The sequence below is a fragment of the Pelophylax lessonae genome (genome assembly GCF_965119305.1).
Source record: "Pelophylax lessonae genome assembly, chromosome: 8".
NCBI lineage: Eukaryota > Metazoa > Chordata > Amphibia > Anura > Ranidae > Pelophylax > Pelophylax lessonae.
In genome coordinates this window covers 33,245,230-33,259,008 of record NC_138775.1, presented here as the reverse complement: position 1 = coordinate 33,259,008, position 13,779 = coordinate 33,245,230, and the positions used below count along the sequence as shown (strand labels likewise).

Sequence of the window (13,779 nt, the reverse complement as noted above, 5' to 3'; positions counted from 1 at the left end):
TTATTGACCTTTCTTGTTCTCTTTAACAAAGTCCATACAAATTACCTAACACCACAAAATAGTACTTGGTTCTGTATTCTCTAAAAGGGCTGGTACTGGGAGGGGTTAGAACCTAGGCATGGTGCTCGGAGGTGGGTAGGGGGCAGAGACAAGAAGTGACTCAGAAGAGGGGGGTTTCTGCACCTATTCTCTGGTAAGGAAAAAAAGACCTGGATTTACCAAAACTATGTTATATGAGGCTGAAAGAAAGTGGGAGGAGCTATAAGCAGATTTAATGGAGTACCAACATCCCTGAAAAATGCAAAAAGTTTAGAAAATTCTAAGGTATAGGACTTTTAAGTTACTCACTAATATAGTATGAATGACAAGCCATATCCTTAGAAAGAAAGCAAAGAACGCTTATATAAATGTAAAATTATTAATTTTTATTAGTACATACAAACATGTGACTGAATAAAGTTAAAAACATAACATCCATGAAGTCATACATGTATGACTTCATGGATGTTATGTTTTTAACTTGGATATAGGCTTGTCATTCATACTATATTAGTGAGTACCTTAAAAGTCCCATACCCTAGAATTTTCTAAACTTTTTGTATGTTATGTAAGGACTACCTAAAAAATCCAATCAACCTGTATCCAATCAGACTGTAATGCCCCGTACACACGCATCAATAGTTGGCCGTGAATTTTCGGCCAACGTCTGATCGGCCGTTTTTCAGCTTGTTAGTATGATACTTTCGACAACCGACTCCGACTTTTCGGCCGAATAAAATCTGGTGTGCAGGCTATAAAATTTTTGTTGGCCGTCACCACAACGGCCGATTTTCGTGCAGTCAGTACAGATTTCAGCAGACAAAAATCTGATGAGCAAGTCTAGGCATGCTCAGAGAAGAAAAAACACACGGAAAGTAAACCATCACATGACATCACTTCTGAAGTAGATTTTTGTTGGCCGAGAAAATTTGTGTGCAGTCTAGAGCACATTCCAACCAACACAACAACACTGGACAAAAGTCGGCCGATCGGTCGGCCGATAATCGTTGCGTGTGTACGGGGCTTAAGGTGGGTGGTGAGCTTAAGGGGGTTGTAAAATCAGATTGGGGAGATTCAAGGTGCATTACGGTAGGGCAGGGTGTAATTTTGAAAGGAAATGATGAGAGATAGGAGATTTAAAAAACAGACAGACAGTTATTAAATATTGATGGAAGTTTTAATCTTTCCCCCCGTTCCATCCAGAATCAATGAAATAAATAACGTTTTGGCTGGAATTTGGGTTCAACATTTGACTACAGGTCCTTTTAAACTTTGCCACACACTATGCAATCTGGTTTGTAGATCTTCTTGCCAAAACTGAAAAATGTATAATGAGGACAACCCTAAACAATTAATTCTATTAGTATCAAATCAGGCGAGTCCTTACACATACATAGATGACAGAAGGTCCAGTGGAGATTGTACAATTAGGTTGTATAGTGCAGTGGTTCTCAACTCCGGTCCTCGGGACCCACCAACAGGCCAGGTTTGCAAGATAACTAAATTACATCACAGGTGATCTCATTTGCTGCTCAGTGATTGCAGTATTCTAGTCTGCATCCCCCAAGGTAATACTTAAAATCTGGCCTGTTAGTGGGTCCCGAGGACCGGAATTGAGAACCACTGGTATAGTGTATGATCAGCTGGGCACTGTATCAGAGCCCTTACTTGCAATGCGGCTCTTTGCAATGGTTTTTCAACAAAGTCCAAAAACGCATTCCCAGTGCTTTGTGAGTAATAAACTTGACATGCAGAGGTGCTAAACTCATAAGCTGATACACCTGACAAGTGTCCCTTGTGTATATTCCTGCAGATAAGAGGCAGCTTGTCAGATCAGAGATAAAAAACAGGAATTACACACACCCAACTGTGGAAAGTAGATGTTCCCCTTAAATCATCCCAAATGTCCTTTGACTCTAGACTCTGGAGGCAATTAACATTTTTGTGTTTGGCAGGATCCTTAACGGGAGGCCGAAAATTACTTTTATCTGAAAATCTGCAGTTCCTCCAGTTGGGGAACACACAGAAAGCAGCTGCAATATGGAAATCCATCATGGTAAAGGGTAATGTATTGGAAATAGAGAGAACCATATAAAGAGTAGCATCAGCAGGGTCATATGACATACGTAACCCGCCTTACCGCTTGCCTATAAAGCCAATTTGTTTTTAGCCTGTATCAAGTAAATCAAAACAGTACACAGGGTGTGTCACTGGTCCCCTCCCGAAGAGGAACGACCCTTCCCTTACCCTTAGAGTGGCAAGGCTCCTGACAGAGAGGCACACTGGTCCTAACACATAGACCCCTCTTCATGTAGCTAGCTGAAGCCAACCGTGAAGTAGCAGGTGAAGGCTCTCCGAAAGCAAGAGCAGCACCCTCTCTCATCCTTCCCAATGAACCCAATGGCCACATATCCTCCCCTTAGACTTCAGGGCAGGTTTCTTTTTCCTTCTTCTTTCGAGCCCATGGTGCTCAAAAACCAAACACCAAGTGAACCAAGAAAGTACATGTGAAACACACACAAAAAAATTCACAGGATGTGTCGTTGGTTCCCGAAAAGAAGGAATTCCCTGACCCTTTGTCAGGACACAAAGCTCCTGACAGTGACAAGGACACTGGTTCAACTTGCCAAAAATCCTGGTGGATGCCTCCTCGCGTTACCAGCCAAAGCCAACCATAGGTGGGAAAGGAACCTAATGGCCACGCATCCTCCCCTAGACTTCATAGTTACATAGTAGTTGAGGTTGAATAAAGACAATAGTCCATCCAGTTCAACCTGTGTAGGTGTGTGTGGCCGTAATCATTTCTCATACCCCTTAATGTTCTGAGAAGACTCAAAAATAAAAAAAGGCAGTGAAAAAACACATGGAGAAAATAAATAGTGTGCAAATGTGCAAGACAATGGCTAGGCCTTGCAGCCTAGTAACCAAAAATCGTCCTAGTCTTGGCCAAAAGGCCTAAAGCCTGGTACACACTAATAGTTTTTTTTTTTTTTCACCACAATGGGCTGAAGGATAAAAAGTGAAGAGGTCAGGAAGAGATCCTTTACTAACAATCCGATGTTAATACAGCAATGTCTGCTGCTCAGCTATTGTGTTCTGACAGGTGGACGCCCCCCGATGCCCTCATCCCACCTTCCAGAACACACCGGTCAGCACTCTCAGCCAATCGGCAGACCTTTTTCGGTCATGCCCCTTCGACAGAAGCCGGATGTTCGGCCGCTTCTTTCAGACCGGCTGCCATACACACGGGCTGAATATCGGCCAGTTTCTATTGAACCTGCCAATACCGCCTGATATTTGGTCCGTGTGTACGGCCCCTAACCCATGAGTTGATGTGCAGAAAAAAAAAGACGAGTGGTGTCGTAGACTAATGCAGTTTCACACAGTGGGGTTCCAGACCCATAGTGTTTATCTGTGATCCCCAGGTCGCCACTCATAGGCCAAATAGCCCAATAAAAGGTCATCTCCACCAAAATTGATACTATCATTTTGCATCTTACCAGTGGTATTATTTGCAGGTCGGCTTATTATAACCCTTGGAGATTCTGGTGATAATATCTACCAACCAGCATTCCAAGTTCCAACTACCTGCCTTCTGTGTTGATGTGTCCATCTCACCCAATGGTTTCACCATAATGCAAATTAAACAGATCATTTTGGAATCCAATCGAAAGAGTTTGACACCTCTAGTGTGGCCTTGCGGGAGAGACACAAACCACGGCAAGGAAATCTCACAACTCAGGTTCCTAAAAGTTATAAGAAACCAAAGACTCAGTAGTGCCCACCCAAACACAGAGACATTGGTTTTGAAAGGCATTGGCACTTAAATACTACAGGATCCTGGTACATGATAGAGTCCGTTTTGTCCTCTTTGTTGTGTATTTGCAGTAAAAACAGATATGGTCAGGTTTGAACATCTTCCTATTGGTTTCTTATTAAGATGGACAGGCTTACTGACCACCAGGGTTAGACCAAAATTTTACTTTTACAAGAAGCATTGAAATGTGCATGACATTTCAGCAGCCTACGGTATATCTCTAGATCTACTGTAGTTAATGCTTAGACACGTGTTTTTAACAAAGGTATCCTCTCTGCTTATGCAATTTTCTTAGTTTGCTTTGTCAATTGACAAGTTTCCTTGTAGGTTAAATGCCTATGACAGGTTGTAACATCAAAAATACCTGAATGAAGAAAACAGTGTCTCATTATTCTGAAAATAAAATAAAAGAGAGGACATTGTGCATCCTTATAGCTGAGAATTTACAACTTCTTGCACACAGGGCTTGGATAAACAACTGAGAAACCATATGTATTCTATTAGGATTTAGCATGAGTTGGAGAGCTAAGACTCATTAACAAAATTGTTGTGTTGTTCCCTCCCTGGTCTACAGTCTAGCTGTTGCTCAACACAAAGTCTTTATAGGATGGGCTTCATATTGACACAGTTTGACTATATATACTAACTATGGGTTCACAAAAATCAGTCTACTAAGGAAATGTTGCCATTGTAATATTGATATTTTATACAGGAAGGCAATGAATGGGCACAACGTTGGGCTTACAAGGCAGGCACACTATTTGTGCAGTAATCTATGTGGATTTGAACCCGAAGGGGCACCAAACGCACGTAATGGGAGATTAAGTATGTATATTATTAATATAGGTACTCTTTCTGGTTCATATACACATAGATTACTCAACCCTGGTGAACCCATGATTGGGAAGAGCCCTGCTCAGAGAGCTGCCGCACCAAGGCTGTTTTAGACCCAACTAAACCTTTTTTGAAGTTTCTCATTTTTCCAGGTCATGGTAGAGCTAATAGATGTTGGTCACATTCAACTGGACTTGTTGAAGACATTTTGTGGCTTGGAGTTGCTACAAAATGTTTTTAGCTTTACAGAACAAGTCCAATTGATAATGACTAATGGGCCATACACACTATAAGATTTTCTGAAGACTTTTTCCTTCAGATTTACCTTTTCAATGTTTTGCAAGGGCCTGCCAGATTGCACACAAATTGAAAGTGTTTAGGTTTGACCTCATATTATCTGGTTTTGGTAAATCTAAAGGAAAAAGTCTTCAGAAAATCTTATAGTGTGTATGGCCCATAAAGCTGTATACACACTATACAACTTTTGTTGGTAGATTTCCTTTAGATTTACCTTCAACTATGTAGTATAAGGGCTTGCCTGATTGCATACAAATTGAAAGTGGGTCCAGTGGCGTAGCGTGGGGGGTGCAGGGGGGGCCGGCCGCACTGGGCGCAACATTTGGAGTCTGTCTGACTCTGACATACACAGTTCACACACTGTCTGCACTGGTCTGTCTGCATTGAAAGGGGGCACGATGATCTCTCTGCATTGAAGGGGGGCACGGCACGCTGGTCATCCTGCATTGAAAGGGGGCACGCTGGTCACTCTGCATTGAAAGGGGGCACGCTGGTCATTCTGCATTGAAAGGGGCACACTGGTCTCTCTGCATTGAAAGGGGGCACGCTGGTCATTCTGAATTGAAAGGGGGCACACTGGTCTCTCTGCATTGAAAGGGGGCACGCTGGTCATTCTGCATTGAAAGGGGGCACGCTGGTCTTTCTGCATTGAAAGGGGGCACACTGGTCATTCAAACTTGTATTTAGATGCATTTTACTTTAACTACATCAGTATTTTCATAACAAACAATACATGTGCTTAGGGAGTAAGGGTTTCTTTAACTAATCTAGTGGAAGAGACTCGAGTGCTAAAATCCCACGGGTTAGGGGGCGCAAATTACTTGCCTTGCACCGGGTGCTGACAACCCACGCTACGCCACTGAGTGGGTCTGACCCCATATTAATGATTTTGGTAAGTCTGTAGGAAAAAATCCAAAGAAAATTGTATAGTGTGTATCCAGCTTTACTCTATGTCTATGAGGGTTCTCATTTGTCCAGGTCATGGTAGCTAGTAGTTGTTGGTCAGATACAACTGAACTTGCTCTATAATGTTGAAGATATTGTGTGGATGAAGAATTTACAAATTGTCTTTAACATTATGGAAAAAAAAAAAAAAGAATGTGACCAACTACTACTAAGTGACCAGCTATGTCTATGAAGGTTCTCTGTTATGCAGGTCATGGTGTGGTGCAGCTAGTAGTAGTCAGTCACATTCAATTGGACCTGTTCTGTAATGTTGAGGGCATTGTATGTCTTGGAGAAGTTACAAAATGTCTTCAACCTTATGAAAAAGTGTCCAGTTGAACATGAATAACTACAACTAGATAAGTGACCAGCTGTCTATGAAGGTTCTCAGTTATTCAGATCATGGTAGAGCTAATAGTAGTTATTCACATTCAACTGAACTTTTTCTGTAATGATGAAGACATTTTGAGGCTTGAAGAAGCTATAAAATGCCTTCATCATTACAGAAGAAGTCCAGGTCAGAGATCCTCAAACTACGGCCCTCCAGCTGTTGCTGAACTACACATCCCACGAGGCATTGTAAAACTCTGGCATTCACAGACAGGACCAGGCATGATGGGAATTGTAGTTCCTAAACAACTGGAGGGCCATAGTTTGAAGACTCCTGGTCCAGGTGAACGTGACTATCTACTACTAGATAAGTGGAAAGCTACCATTGTACAATCTTGCCTGGAGCTCACCTTGGTAAGGGTTAACCATAACAAGGGTAACTAAGACACAGGAACACCACTCATGCCCCAGGCTTTTGCATTCCACAACTGCTATTCTGGAATTCTTCATCTAATCCTTCTTACAAAACTTCTGCCTTTGAAAATGAATCTGCCGCAAGCTGCAGTCTGTCCCCGACCCATGTTCACATAGCGGTCCTATTAAAATAACAATCGAACAATCAAGAGCACAGGCCAAGTTCTGATGTTTGTGAAGATTTTGAGGGGTCTGTTTGAATTTTTTGACACATTGCTGGGTGCCTGCACCACGCTGCTACAGATGCTGGTCTGTTAGTGTAAGCGGACATCTGTACAAACGTTGGGACAATGTGCTCACCGCAAGCTCCAAGTTCTAACCATGCAGCAAAGATCTAAACTTCTGCAGATGGACTTGGCTACCTCCGAAACAGTTCATGTTCTCCAATTCAGGGACTGTAAGTCCTATCCTAACCTGACAGATGGCAGGCAGCAAAAAAAAAAAAAAAGGAATCTTTGAACCATTTGCAGCAGGCATAGGTGTGCGCACAGGGTGTGCCAGGTGTGCCCGGGCACACCCTAATCCCCCCATGTACATTATATCACTTTTTGTGCTGGCAGGAAGATGGCAAAAATCTCTCTCTTACTGGCTCTGCCATAATAGAAGTCATTAGGCACTTGCCTTTCAATGTGCCGGCAGGGAGATAAATGTGTCGGGGTCATATATATGTAGACACACACAAACACATGTGTTTGAGCTTTGGGGTGCACACCCTAATTTAATAGGCTGCGCACACCTATGGCAGCAGGTGATAACAAGCATTTTTGAAAATCCAAAAACTGTTGTCCATGTTTTAAAGTTAGATTGAGGAAGTTTCTTGGACAAGCTATATAACATCATATTTTTATTTATCACAGGCATTTATATAGTACCATTATTTTTCATGGTGCTTTGCATATATTGTACATTGACATCAGTCCCTGCCCTGAAGGAGCTTACAATCTAAGATCCCTAACTCACATACATACCAGAGCCAGGAGACAATTAACCTACCAGCTAGGGTTGCACTGATACCATTTTTTTTATCGGCGAATACGAGTACTGATACTTTCGGTCAAGTACTCGCCAATTCCGAGTACCGATACTTTGCGCTGCGATTTTCGACAGTACAAAATAAATGTGCGCAAATCGCACTGCAAAAAATTGCATGCTATTTAAAGAGGTTGTAAACTCATTTAAAAAAATTTTTTTTTTTTTACAACCTGCAAGAGAAAGACATAATGAGCTAGTATGCTTCGCATAATAGCTCATTATGAAATACTTACCTTAGAACGAGCCCCCGCCGTGCCGCTCTCTTACCTGTATGACGGGCGACATGACATGTCGCCCGTCTTCCGGGATCGCGGCATCCGGTCATCTGATTGGCCGGAGCCGCGGTGACATCACTCCCGCGCACGCGCACGGGAGCCGACGGTCACGGCACGGGGCTCTGAAGGAACGGCACGATCAGCCGTTCCTTCAGAGCGCATGCGCCAGTGACGTCACTGGCTGCATTAAAGGTAAATATCTCCTAAACGGTGTAAGTTTAGGAGATATTTACAGTACCTATAGGTAAGCCTTATCATAGGCTTACCTATAGGTACAACTTCCTGAGGAGGGTTTACTTCCTCTTTAAAGAGGAATGTGGTGTAATACCTGTTTGAATTGCATGCGGTTTCCCCCACCGCTCCTGTGTGTGTGTACTGTATAAAAAGGGAAGTGCCATCTAGTGGGCAGAGTTTTAAAAAAAGTTATAATTCACTTTATTAAATATCTGCTCAAGATCGAAATCTGCATAGGTGTCCTGGTCCTGGCAATGATAGCAAATCACAGCTGCTGGAGGTGCTCAGAGGGCTGGAGGAGAAGCTCCGGGACCCCTGTGGGTATAGGGTGGAAGTGATGGCAGCTTGGGAGCGGACCGCCAGACATCTCCTCCAACCCTGTAATCACCTCCAGCGGCCGTGATTTGTGGGTCAGGTGGCTCAGATTGCCGCCTGACACCCGCGATCGCTCCCCGCTGAGAACAGTCAGCTATTGTAAACACAGCTGACCGTTCTTCTCTCTGGAATGAACATAGAGCTCCTGTGATCCTTCTATGTAGGATCACAGGTCTCTGTGATAATTTCACAAGCCCCGCCCCATACAGTTAGAAACACGCCCCTAGGTACACATTTAGCCCCTTGATCACTTACTGTGTTAACCCCTTCCCTGCCAGTGTCATTATTACAGTAACAGTGCATATTTTTAGCACTGATTACTGTAGTAATGTCACTGGTCTCCCAAAAAGTGTCAAAAATCTCAGTTAGGGGTCCGATCTGTCCGCCGCAATATCGCAGTCCCACAAAAAGTCCGAGATTGCCGCCATTACTAGTAAAAAAAAAAAAAAAACAATAAAAACGATATATAAATCTTTTCCGTAGTTTGTAGACGCGATAACTTTTGCGCAAAACAATCAAAATACGCTAGCAGAAAACAAAATAGCATAAAATGAAATTTTGATTTTTACATTTTGGGGGGGGGGGGGGATGTTATATAGCAGAATGTAAAAAATGTTGTTTCTTTTTTTTCAGAATTGTCGCTCTTTTTTTGTTTGTAGCGCAAAAAGGTGATAAAATACCACCAAAAGAAAGCTCTATTTGTAGGAAAAAAAGGACATCAATTTTATTTGGGTACAGTGTCGCACGACCGCGCAATTGTCCGTTAAAGTAACGCAGTGCCGAATCGCAAAATATGGCCTGGTCATTAAGGGGGCAAATCCTTCCAGTCCAGAAGTGGTTAATGTAAGATAAAACATTTTTGATTTTTAAACATTTAATTCATTTTTAAACATTTTTAATAAACTGCCCACTAGATTTCCCTTTCCCTTTCCATTCTATATACACACAGGGGAGCGGTGGGGGAAATTGGATGTGATTCGGACAGGAATCGCATCTCATTCCTGTTCAAATCACATGCGATTCACATCAATTCAGTTTAAATTGATGCAAATTGCACTGCAAAGTATCTGTTTGATCTGCATGAGTAGGGACATTTGATACCTGCAAATGTTTGGTATTGGCGCATCCCTACTACCAGCATATCTTTGGCGTGTGACTGGAAACCAGAGTACATGCAAACTTCACGCAGGTAGTGTCATATTTAGGATGCAAACGGATAACCCCACTGCTTATTTATTACAGCCTTCAACTTACACAAGGCTTTACACATTTATATTGTATATTCAAATCAGTCCCTGCCCTCAAGGAGCTTACAATCTAAGGTCTCCAAACTCACATTTATATACTAGGGTCAATTTGCCCACCAGCATGTCTTTGGAATATGTGAGGAAACCCACACAGGGAGAACATGCAAACTCCAGGCAGGCATTGCTGTGGTTGGGATTGCGAACCAACAACCCTAGTGCTGCTATGCAGAAGTACTAACCACTTAGCCACTGTGCTGCCCATCAAGCAGGAATGCTAATCTCTAAGCTACCATATCTTTAACATTACAGAACAAGCCAAATTGAATGTGATCATCTACTATTAGCTCAATGTCCTGCTGGTAAACTCATCTTTTTAAAGTCACAGGCATTAGATCTTACGTCACTACGCTGCCATTGAGCAGGTGTGAAAAAAAAAACCCTTATCTGAAATGTATCCGTCTAGTAACATATGTAACAAAAATAGTTTCTGCTGCGAGAGAAGGGATCTTTGCATCTGCGAATGTTTAAAAAATGGACAAAAATCAAAACTTTTGTCAGGATTTAGAAAAGTTTCTCCAATGCTCAGCTGGCCTTAGATGAAAAGCCTTTAATTTGGCCCCAGGGTACAAACTCCCCACCGTTAATCTCGCTGTTATTAAACACATATGAAAAAGCACCGCAAATGACTGTGTGTTGATTGCGTGTTGCTGGGGCCTCTGCGACGCATACTTTTCACATTTAAATCCCTTTTATCATTGTTGTGTTGAATTTATACTGGAATCATAAGAAATGCAAATCATCACTTGTTGAGAGATAAAGCACACGATAAAGCACATACTAAAAATGACAGGTGTGAACATCTCAGAAAAGGAACAGAATGCTAGAAAAAACTGGAATGACATTGCGTGTACGGCACTGCTACTCGCCGACCCAAGATTGCGGTCATAGGACGGCTTCTCATCTTGTGTTTATGATTGAAGAATGCTGTTAAGTTTTAACTTTTCTTTGACAGTTGTTCTGTGAAATGTCTGTTAATAGAATACGGCAGTTCCTGCTCCAAGCTGATGATTCTAAGAGTATAACTGAATATCAGATAACCCAGACCAGCCAAGGAGCAGAACATTTCTGCTGAATTCCCAAGACGAAGTGGCGTAGTGGCTTGGAAGGGGTTACGCGGCGGCAGTGTCACGGTTAAGGCAGATTAGCCTTGGTGCTGTTTGTGAATGGCTCATTGTACAGCCTGTTATTGAGTGCTTTAGCTGCTGTACCCTACTCTCCTCTCCCTGGCCTCTAGTACTGCACATGACCGATAATAACCCTCCTTCCCCCTCCCTTCCAGCTCATACTGTCAACATTCTCCACAACAGCTCTGCCAACCGGTGGCCTCTAAGTGCTGCCACCAAGGCTAGGAGTGCCTGGCACTGCCACAGTTAAATCCCCCCCCCCTCATTACACATAGAACAAATGCAACGTAATGTATTGCACTTATTGATCCAATAGATGGTTTGCCAATATCTGGTTATATAACATATGCCAATATATTATTCATCATTTCCTAACGATTTAAAGGGTTGTAGAAGATACAAACAATCAATTTTATTCCATAAATGTAAAGTGACAGAAAGAAGTGTCCCCCTAGAAAAGCAAAGATATTCATATATAGAATTATACTGTGTACAGCACACTATACATGGTCATTGCCTGGTGTCTGTCTGTCTGTCTGTCTGTCTGTCTGTCTGTCTGTCTATCTATCTATCTATCTATCTATCTATCTATCTATCTTCATGCACACATGTCTACAATGCACTCTTTGGGATCTATTCACCAATGTTTTCACCTAAGATTCAGATATTTTTTTAATGTCTAAATCATTGGTGAAATTGTGAAAACATGAATAAACAAATCCCATAATCGCGCGCGGGGGGGGGGGGGGGGGGGGCGCATGTAAAAGTTGTGTGAAAGCTGTGTGAATCTTGGGTGAAAGTTGTGTGAATCCTGGGTGAAAGTTGTGTGACTCGGGTGAAAGTTGTGTGAGTCCTGGGTGAAAGTTGTGTGAAAGTTGTGTGAATCCTGGGTGAAAGTTGTGTGACTCTTGGGTGAAAGCTGTGAGAATCCTGGGTGAAAGCTGTGTGAATCTTGGGTGAAAGTTGTGTGACTCTTGGGTGAAAGGTGTGTGAATCTTGGGTGAAAGTTGTGTAAATCTTGGGTGAAGGTTGTGTGAATCTTTGATGAAAGGTGTGTGAATCGAAAGGTGTGTGTGTGTGTGTCTTGGGTGAAAGGTGTGTGACTGTTGGGTGGAAATGCTGATAAATATTCCCCAATGATAGCAAATAAATTAAAAAAAAAATGGTGAATCTAAATCCAAACCTTGCAAAAAAAAGTTGCTAATTTTTTTTTAGAAGTGTGGTATATATTTAAGCATAAGTGGGTAAATATGCCAATGTATACAGAAAGTGTGCATGGATAGATACATACATACATAAATCAATAAATTGATTGATTGGTTGATGGATATAACTACAGATGATAGATAGATAGATAGATAGATAGATAGATAGATAGATAGATAGATAGATAGATCTTTCAATCAATCAATTTACTTATGTTTGTATGTATGAATCTATCTATCTATCTATCTATCTATCTATCTATCTATCTATCTATCTATCTATCTATCTATCTATCTATCTATCTATCTATTTATATCCATCAACCAATCAATCAATTTATTGATTTATGTATCTATCTATCTATCTATCTATCTATCTATCTATCTATCTATCTATCTATCTATCTATCTATCTATCTATCTATCTATCTATCATGGGACAGGCTGTGACATTGTATATTCCTCTATGTCATATATACATGTGAAACTCAACACTGTCACAAAGTATGTCCCCCTATAGAAGGGAATGCTGCCCCTGTCATCCTATAGGCTGAGTGTATAGTAAACAACCTCTCTCCTGTCTGTTGAAGAGCAAAACAACTGAAAACAAAACTAATAAAAATAAAAACACAAATACTGCAAATCTATGGAAATCCCTTTGCACAGATGTGCAGCATGCTGTGCTAATTGGTAAATACAATCAATAGCCATATAAATAATTTAATAATCAGACATTTTGTATCCAGGACTATCAGGTTTAGCAACAAAGTATCCTCTACAGAAAGGACAGATCTACAAGTTACAGAATTGCAACTCTGTGCTAGGCAGAGAATTATTTTTATATTGCATGCAAGGACAAAAATTAAAAGATCCCCCCTCCCTTTTCCCCTCCATGTTAGCAGCAGAAGGTCACCATATGCTAGGGAGAGAAGTGCAGAGGCAGCCCAGAATATCCTGCAATCCTTCTCCTTACCTTCCAGTCCAGTAACACAGCAGATCCCAGAGAATTAGCCCAGGGCTTTGAACTTGACCCTTTTGCTTGTCCTTGGTGGCCAGTGATAGGCTCAGGGACAGCAGCACCACTCACCCTCACTGTGTGCCTGCAGATCAGGAATACTACTTGGGATCATCACATGACTGTGTATGGATCAGGGAAGGCTTGTAGAAGGCTCGACCGCAGCTCGGTGCCTTATTGGCTCCTGGGGCCCCTGGGGGAGTGGCTTGGGCTTTTGTCGTCAATGAGAGTTTTGAGCTCCCCCCCTCCTTTCTTTGTAGCCAAGAAATGTACAAGAATGTTTCCTTTCTGCATGCCCCAGGCATGTGACGAAGGATCGTCTTCACCGACGACGATCTACGCTCCGGCTCGCCGCGTGTCGGAAAAGAGTAGATGCAAAAATAAAAAGTGTGCTTCACCTGTATCGCACGGTGGTCGCATTCACACCTGAGCGTCGCATTCTTCACAGTTTTTAAAGTGTTTTTGAGCTTTAGTGT

General features: G+C 42.1%; 1 protein-coding gene across 1 annotated transcript in view; it reads right to left on the bottom strand.

The window, feature by feature from the left end:
- Positions 1-13,413, bottom strand: part of KLF15 (KLF transcription factor 15) — a 35,735-nt gene extending 22,322 nt beyond the window's left edge. Inside the window, exon 1 of the mRNA XM_082265771.1 lies at positions 13,262-13,413. The gene's annotated coding sequence lies outside the window, so the exon portion shown is untranslated. The remainder of the gene's footprint in view (positions 1-13,261) is intronic.
- Positions 13,414-13,779: the final 366 nt, after the last annotated feature.